Raw genomic sequence first — 10,057 nt, forward strand, 5'->3', positions numbered from 1 at the left:
CACATGGAGAACGGTGATGCTGAGGTTCATGACTGCTTGCTTCCACAGAGGTACCTGTGGACTAGAAATTACGCCACCTTTCTGCCAGCTGGACCACTGGACTGGGACCCACAGAGGACCCAGAGGAAAATGGGGCCACAGAGGAAAATGGAGAACACCTGCCCTTACTGCAATCCCTTTAAAGGTGGGGAGCACTGGCCAAGAAAAAAGGGAGTTGGATCACCCGAAAGAAAGACAAAACTATAGCAACACACCAGTGAGAAGACTTGGAAGCTCGGTGTAAGCTTCTTTCAGTTTGAGTCATGCTAAGCAGAGATTTTGCTATGAACAGCTTCTGAGGGCACCAGAGATAACTGCCTTGCCCTTTTGTGTTGCCTTGTATTGGTCATTCTGTTGATAGGAGAATGACACAGGCCACCAGGATGTTGACCTTGGCTCAAGGGGCATTGACCCAGGGATTTTCATTTTTACCTCCAAAGGAGATGACTATATACATCTGAAAGGAATTTCTATGTGTCCATCACCTACTATCTATCTATATATCTACCTATTATCCTCTTATCTATCTAATAGAAACTGCAGAAATTTCAGTGGTTTCTTATTAAGCAACTTCATGAGAATCACAGAAAAAAATTAATATTTCTTCATTACTTTGTATTATTTTCTAATCTCTCAAAATCCAAACAATCAAAACCCCATTTGTAAATGTATTTCTATCAACTCTTTGGTATAAATATAAGGCATATGATAAAATTTACATGTCTTTTATTACCCTGCCATTCAGTTTTTCTTGTGTTTTTTATGACATTTGTGCCTTTTTGAAGTATTTCTGTAGTTACATTTACACAAAACATTCTCTTTGCTTTCCTACCTAGGACTCTATTTCATTCACACTAATGAAAGAAATATGCTGGAGAAAATGTCTGCTTACTAATGTTTCAGATGTTCTTTTTGTATTAACATTTTAGGTATGTTTCTTGCTCTCTAATAATAGTTCCATGAGAATTTATACCTAATTAATCTTTTTGTTGAATAAGCAAAAATAAAGAATTGTTATGGATAAAAATATTTTTTATATTGAGATCTGGATTGACTTCTTCTGAAGATATAATAACTCATAAGCAATTATTTCTAATCTAGGTTATATATTTTAGTTAAAATAATAACTTGATATATTAGAAACTGAGTTCAATAAAAATGGAAATATGGAAAATTCAGAAATGTCAAATACCAATTTACCAACACATGTTGCCTTAAATTTATATTCCTGTACCTGGAGACAGTTATGGAAGAGAGGCAATTCTGTGTGTCAACACTTATAATACATTTAATATCAGGATTTGTTATTAAAGTTAAATCTTCACTTTCTTTTTATTCAAGAGTTGTTTAAGGAAAGAACCTGGGCTTTCATATGGGATAAATAGACAACTGTTGTGTTCAATTTGAGATAAATATCTTTAGTGTCCTATAACACACATTTTGTATCAAGTTTTTCAACTTTGTGAAAAATAAATAATCTTAGAAAGCCATTACCATGATGTGCTCAGTGTCCCCTGAAGGCATGCTCTGATTTTCTAGCGTGGCGGTGATGTCTAACGGAATTGCATTAACATGGACCAGGCGGGTTGCCTAGAGAAAAGGATTTAGATATGCTGTGAAAAATGGACTTTGCGTGATGAATTTTCTGGTTTGATAAGCAAAGCGGTAAGAGTATATCACTCTAATATAAAACTTAGTGATTTGAAATAAAGCAAACATATCACTTAATTTACCAGTGTAATAATAACTCATACATTGTATAAACAGATATCAGAACCCTGGCTTCCTGCCTGGTGCCTGATGGGCAGGATTTAGAATAGATACACAATTTCTTTCTTCTTTTTAGTGAAGCTCTTGCTTTCTCAGATTTCCTCTTTCATCAAGTTTTATGGATAACATCCAGTTCAGCTAAACTCTTACCTGTTAGAACACATGCCCTAACTCTGAGGCACCACCACAAACTGCAGCCAATGGGTCACCAGTTTCTTTGTGCTCTGGGGCCAAGTTTTGTGGCTTCCAGAGCCCTCAGTTGTATCAGTCTCATGGGCTACCTTCCAGTCTTCAGTCATTTCCAGCCCCTTCCTCTATAAGGAGTATGCTCTGCTAATTTTTCTGTTTAAAATTCTCTACTGACTGCCTTCCATACACTCCTCTGTGTTGATTAAAATTCATTATCCCTCAGATCTTGGTTTGGTAGTCAAATCTCAGAGTGGCCTTCCCTTATCCTTCAGTCCTGTGCTTTATAAAACCATCTCACAGAAACTTGCTCTTTTCCATCAGAATGAGGGTTTTGGTTTCCTATAACCATGTCTTACATCAGCCTGTATAAATGTAAATGCATGAATCAATGAACAAATATATTCTCTAGATTTCTGCCAGCATGCAGAAACATGAAGAGCCAATATGAAACATGAAGGCCAGTATGAAAGTGAAGTGAAAGTGTTAGTCGCTCAGTCATATCTGATTCTTTGAGACCCCATGGACTATAGATAACCAAGCTCCTCTGTCCATGGAATTCTCCAGGCAGTGCAAGTTCGATGAAGAAGCATGAAGCAGGGCACTCAAAGCCAGTGCTTTGGGACAACCCAGAGGGATGGAGTAGGGAGGAGGGTGGAAGGGGAGTTCAGGATGGGGGGACACATGTACACCTGTGGCTGATTCATGCTGATGTATGGGAAAAACCACCACATTATTGTAAAGTAATTAGCCTCCAATTAAAAAAAAAAAAGTACTGAAGTGGGTAGCCATTTCCTTCTCCAGAGGATCTTCTTGACCCAGGTCTTCAGTATTGAGGCAGATTCTTTACCATCTGATCTACCAGGGAAATCTGAAGGCCAACATGGGCAGCTTCTATTTTGGGGGCAGATATAATTGCAAATATAATAATGAATCCTGATATGTTGCTTAAAATATCCCAGATATTGTTCTAAACACATTAGGTATTTCAATTTGCTTACCTTATATAATAATTCTATGATGTGGGATGTTATTATTTTCTATTTTATATGTGAGGACCCTGAGGCAGAGTAAAGTTAAATGCATTGTCCAAGGTCAGTCATTTTAAATAGGCACTGAATCTTTTTTGGGATGATCAAACTTTTCACTGGGGAAGTATTTTACTTGTTATTATTAAAGAACCATGACTGGTAACATGGTATTTGCTGTCTTTGATCTGTTAGCTCAGAATAAATTGTGGGAACAGATAGTAAAATGAGTCAACAGTGGGCTTATCTATGGAAACTGACTGGTTCCTGCTCTTCTATCTAATCCTGTCAGGAGTGGTAAGAATAGGCCTTTGGGATGGACTTATATGTTGGACAGCCGCCAAAAACAGATGCTTTGGGAGAGAACTAGCCATGCGCTTTAAAAGAATAAGAACACAGGGAATTTCATGTTTCTATCTTTCTGTTCTCACCTCCACCCTCCATTTTCTAACTGGTTTGTTCTTGTAATGCCGGCTTCTCTCTGTGTTTTTCACTTCAAAGTGTTTACAGCACTTGGTGGGAGGAGGAAACTGTCTATCATGATATGAGCTGGAAGAAATGTGGACACTGCAATGAGATTTAACCCCTTTTTTCGTCTAGTTACAAAGTACTATCTCTGCTAAGAAGATTATGCCTTCTTTTTATAGTGTTTTAAACTATAGTCACCATGTTGCTTATCGCACCCCATGACATATGTATCCTATAACTGGAAATTTGTTTGTTTGTTTGTTTTTTAATTTAATTTTATTTTTAAACTTTACATAATTGTATTAGTTTTGCCAAATATCAAAATGAATCCGCCACAGGTATACATGTGCTCCCCATCCTGAACCCTCCTCCCTCCTCCCTCCCCATACCATCCCTCTGGGTCGTCCCAGTGCACTAGCCCCAAGCATCCAGTATCGTGCATCGATCCTGGACTGGCAACTCGTTTCTTACCTGATATTTTATTTGTTTCAATGTCATTCTCCCAAATCTTCCCACCCTCTCCCTCTCCCACAGAGTCCATAAGACTGTTCTATACATCAGTGTCTCTTTTGCTGTCTCGTACACTGGGTTATTGTTACCATCTTTCTAAATTCCATATATATGCGTTAGTATACTGTATTGGTGTTTTTCCTTCTGGCTTACTTCACTCTGTATAATAGGCTCCAGTTTCATCCATCTCATTAGAACTGATTCAAATGTATTCTTTTTAATGGCTGAGTAATACTCCATTGTGTATATGTACCATAGCTTTCTTATCCATTCATCTGCTGATGGACATCTAGGTTGCTTCCATGTCCTGGCTATTATAAACAGTGCCACTGCCTTCATGCATTTTTTTCCTACCACTCCAACCCTGCTTCTGGTTGCCACCAATCTGTTCTCTGTGTTGATGAGTTCATTTTTTAGTTGTTGTTGCTTTATTTTTAGATTCCACAAGTAAGTGAGATAATAAGAGATTTGTCTTTCTCTGTCTGGTTATTTAATTTAGCATGATGACCTAAAGGTCCACCTATGCAGTTGTAAACGGCAAAATTTTATTTTTATTATAGTATAGTAAATAGTATACAGTAAATAATATTCATACTATAGCTGAACAGTATTTAATTGTAAATATACATTTAATATACAAACATATATATGTATATATACATATATAGGTGGCTCAGTGGTAAATAATCTGCTTGCCAATGCAGAAGATGGAGGTTTGACCCTTGGGTTGAGAAGATCCCCTGGAGAAGGAAATGGTAACTTATTCCAGTATTTTTGCCTGGGAATCCCATGGACAGAGTGGCCTGGTGGGCTACAGTCCATGGGATCACAAAGAGTTGGACACGACTTAGTGACTAAAAAATTATATATATATATATACATACATACACACACACTATGTCTTCCACATCTTTATCCTTTCATCCATGGACAGACAGGTTGTTGTCATATCTCAGCTATTGTAAATAATGCTATTAACATGGGGGTGCAGTTATCTTTTTGAGTTTTCATCAGATAAATACCCAGAAGTATGGATCACAGGACTGGAAAAGGTCAGTTTTCATTCTGATCCCAAAGAAAGGCAATGCCAAAGAATGCTCAAACTACCACACAATTGCACTCATCTCACATGCTAGTAAAGTAATGCTTAAAATTCTCCAAGCCAGGCTTCAGCAATATGTGAACTGTGAACTTCCTGATGTTCAAGCTGGTTTGAGAAAAGGCAGAGGAACCAGAGATCAAATTGCCAACATCCGCTGGATCATCAAAAAAGCAAGAGAGTTCCAGAAAAACATCTATTTCTGCTTTATTGACTATGCCAAAGCCTTTGACTGTGTGGATCACAATAAACTGTGGGAAATTCTGAAAGAGATAGGAATACCAGACCACCTGATCTGCCTCTTGAGAAATTTGTATGCAGGTCAGGAAGCAACAGTTCGAACTGGACATGGAACAACAGACTGGTTCCAAATAGGAAAAGGAGTACATCAAGGCTGTATATTGTCACCCTGTTTATTTAACTTATATGTAGAGTACATCATGAGAAATGCTGGACTGGAAGAAACACAAGCTGGAATCAAGATTGTCGGGAGAAATATCAATAACCTCAGATATGCAGATGACACCACCCTTATGGAAGAAAGTGAAGAGGAACTAAAAAGCCTCTTGACAAAGGTGAAAGTGGAGAGTGAAAAAGTTGGCTTTAAGCTCAACATTCAGAAAACGAAGATCATGGCATCTGGTCCCATCACTTCATGGGAAATAGATGGGGAAACAGTGGAAATAGTGTCAGACTTTATTTTTCTGGGCTCCAAAATCACTGCAGATGGTGACTGCAGCCATGAAATTAAAAGACGCTTACTCCTTGGAAGGAAAGTTATGACTAACCTAGATAGCATATTGAAAAGCAGAGACATTACTTTGCCAACAAATGTTCGTCTAGTCAAGGCTATGGTTTTTCCAGTAGTCATGCATGGATGTGAGAGTTGGACTGTGAAGAAGGCTGAGCACTGAAGAATTGATGCTTTTGAACTGTGGCGTTGGAGAAGACTCTTAAGAGTCCCTTGGACTGCAAGGAGATCCAACCAGTCCATTCTAAAGGAGATCAGCCCTGGGATTTCTTTTGAATGAATGATGCTAAAGCTGAAACTCCAGTACTTTGGCCACCTCATGCGAAGAGTTGACTCATTGGAAAAGACTCTGATGCTGGGAGGGATTGGGGGCAGGAGGAGAAGGGGAAAACAGAGGATGAGATGGCTGGATGGCATCACTGACTCGATGAACATGAGTCTAAGTGAACTCCGGGAGTTGATGATGTACAGGGAGGCTTGGCGTGCTGCGATACATGGGGTCCCAAAGAGTCGGACATGACTGAGCGACTGATCTGATCTGATCTGATCTGATGGATCATATAGTGGTTCTAATTTCAATAGCCTGATTATAGGCTTTAATCCTCTTATTTTTGAGATGAAGAAACTGATTCAGAGGCAATGGTGACTTTGGTAAAAACCTAGAATCAAAGAGCTCTGGGGACTCAGAACCCTGAGTTGTTGATGGATGGGGCTCATAGCCCACAGCTTCTGGTCTCAGGGTGGGATTTTTTTTCTTTTTCCACTATGATAAGCATTAGAAAATGGTGGTGTAAGGGTTAAATTCTGACCAGGAACAAGTTTTACATTTTTTCCCCAATTAAATATTTTCAGGCTTAGCCTAAAAACTAGAGCTGTCTGCATTTTTTGAGTATGCTTTGATCTCTAAATACTAAGAATAATATCCCCCACTTGGTTCATCTCTTTGCTTAAAGGTTATTCTACTACAAAGGATTTCCCCAGCTGTCTCATAAAGCAACAGCAAGCTCACCCCCCACTGATGTCGTGTCCCATGGCCCTCCCCTGTGTACCTATAGCATTGGACATCTGACCGTTCTTTGTGTGTTTGCTTACCGTATATCTTCCTTCACTGGAACTTTCACTCCAAGGCAGAAAGAATTTTATTTGATCACTGTTTACCCAATGTCTAGAAAGTGACTGACTTATGGTATTCACAAAGTAAATACCAAATTTATTTGGTGAATAAATATGGCTTCTTTTTATTACTTTATATTTATTATTCAGTTCAGTTCATTTCAGCTGCTCAGTCATGTCCGACTCTTTGCAACCCCATGAATCACAGCACGCCAGGCTTCCCTGTCCATCACCAACACCCGGATTTCACTCAAACTCACGTCCATTGAGTCGGTGATGCCATCCAGCCATCTCATCCTCTGTTTTCCCCTTCTCCTCCTGCCCCCAATCCCTCCCAGCATCAGAGTCTTTTCCAATGAGTCAACTCTTCGCATGAGGTGGCCAAAGTACTGGAGTTTCAGCTTTAGCATCATTCATTCCAAAGAAATCCCAGGGCTGATCTCCTTCAGAATGGACTGGTTGGATCTCCTTGCATTCCAAGGGACTCTCAAGAGTCTTCTCTAACACCACAGTTCAAAAGCATCAGCTTTCTTCATAGTCCAACTCTCTCATCTATACATGACTACTGGAAAAACCATAGCCTTGACTAGACGGACATTTGTTGGCAATGTCTCTCTCTGCTTTTCAATATGCTATCTAGGTTGGTCATAACTTTCCTTCCAAGGAGTAAGCGTCTTTTAATTTCATGGCTGCAATCACCATCTGCAATGATTTTGGAGCCCCCCAAAAATAAAGTCTGCTACTGTTTGCCCATCTATTTGTCATGAATAGGGACCAGATGCCATGATCTTCATTTTCTGAATGTTGAACTTTAAGCCAACTTTTTCACTCTCCTCTTTCACTTTCATCAACAGGCTTTTTAGTTCTTCTTCACTTTCTGCCATAAAGGTGGTGTCATCTCAAATATGCTCATATTTATTTGAAGAATAAGTGAACATTTCCCAAGGCAAACATTCACTGCTCCTCAGCAGTGGTTCTCCTCTCTATGGAAAACAGAGCATCGTGTTTGCCACAGTCCCTATGAACTTTATGATGTCTCCAAAGATGAGGCCAAGTAGATTCGAATGCCAAGTTATTTCATTACTCATTTGTAATATGTTATGAAAATTCCCCAGGAGATAGTGTTGGCAAAAGTGTAACAAAATCAGAATGACCATGACTTAGTTTTCCAGGTTGGTGACAAGGAAAATATAACAAAATGCTTTATACTCATTTACAGCTGGGTAACTGTGACTGGAGAAAAGACAACAGACTGGCTAAATTTTAGACGAGATTTTCTGAACCTGAGACCACTATGCTGCTGCTGTTGCTGTTTAGTTGCTAAGTCATGTTTGACTCTTTGAGACCAGGCATAAATTTCTTTCTTATGTATTTTTTCTGCTTTTTGCAAAACTGTCTTCAGGCAAATACATATTACATCACTTTGCCCCAGACAGAAGTAAGGTTGCCATGGGGTCAGTGTACAGTGTCAGAAACACCAGCAAACCAGAGCACCTAGAATATCATCGCCTTGTGAGGGGTGAGAGCAAGTGGTATGGCCACCAAGGAAACCCCAGTAGCTGTTTGCCTGGATCATGGGAGATGTCCAGTTGCTGGAGCTAGGAGGATTTGGGGTCATAGTCACCTGTAAAGCTGGTTGTTGAATCACCTGCACAGTAGCTGTTTCTGTTTATTCTCTTACCAGCATCATAGGAGAGTTCTTTTATCTCCACTTCAGCCATGCTTAATTCTCTACAGCTCTTTCATTTTTGCAAGTGCAGATAAAGAAAATTGCAATCTCATTATTACTATTATGTACATTTCTCTAATTACTAATGAGCCTGAGAATCTTTAGATATAGTCTTAATTTTTCTGTTGGTTAAACTGATACTTTTGCCCTTTTTCTCTTCTTGTCCTTTCCTTTCCTTCCTTTTATTTCACCAGCCTTTCCCCCTTCAAGTCCCTTCTTTGTCTGTCTATTTCTTTATTTAAAAGAAAAAAAAATCCTTATTTAAGTTTAGGAATTGAAGCTTAGGAATATTGAAGTTTAGCAGGTCTTTATTTTGGATGTCAATATCTTTTCCTTTATGCCACAAACATCATTTCCCACCAAGTTTTAAGAAAGTTATTTATTTTGCAATAACTTAGAGTCACAGGTGTCAAAAAGCAAAATCACAGGACAGATTCCAGGTACACTTCACCCAGATAACCCAAGAGTTAACATCTTGCATAATTCTAGTGCAATATCACAACAAGGAAATTGACATTGTTGCAATCCAGACAACATGTTTGGATTTCATCAGTGTTATCTGCACTCATTGGTGTATCTGTGAACATAGGTCTATGAAATTTTGTAATTAATTTATTTTTATCTTACTCACTTTTATGTTGTACAGAAATTTTTATTTTGATATAGTCGAATTTCCTTTCCTTTGTGGTATGTGATTTTTGGGGGGCCTTGTTTAAAAAAAATCTCCTTCTATTCAAAGCCAAGAGAGTATTCTCTTTTTTCTTTATCATTTTGAAGTTTTATGGTTAATGTTTATTTCTGTTGGCCACCTGACACTTATTGTTTAAGATGGCTTGAAGTTGAGCAACAATTTTTTTCCATATGGGAAATGAGTTGCTCTAGCATCATATACTATAAAGTCCATCCATCTTTTCTTCTCTGACCTTCTATGTAATCCATATCATATATCAGTTATCATATAGAAATGTAGCTGCTTCTGGACTCTATAGTTTGTTCCACTGGCATATTTTTCTAATCTCTATAGAAAGTGAAAGTGAAGTCGCTCAGTTGTGTCAATTCTTTGTGACCCCATAAACTGTAGCCTGCCAGGTTCCTCTGTCCATGGGATTTTCTAGGCAAGAATACTGGACTGGGTTGCCATTTCCTTCATCAGGGGATCTTCTTGACCCAGGGATTGAACCTGGGTCTCCTGCACTACAGGCAGATTCCTTATCATCTGAGCTACGAGGGAAGCCCTTTAACTGCTATAATAAGTTCAAATTCTTTTAATTCTTTTTAATAATAATAAATATGTACGTGAGATAAGTGTGTGTGTATATATATATATTCAGAATTTTCTGAATTTTGCTAATCTTGTTAAATAT

This window comes from Bos indicus, chromosome 8 (genome assembly GCF_029378745.1).
Source record: "Bos indicus isolate NIAB-ARS_2022 breed Sahiwal x Tharparkar chromosome 8, NIAB-ARS_B.indTharparkar_mat_pri_1.0, whole genome shotgun sequence".
Taxonomy (NCBI): Eukaryota; Metazoa; Chordata; class Mammalia; order Artiodactyla; family Bovidae; genus Bos; species Bos indicus.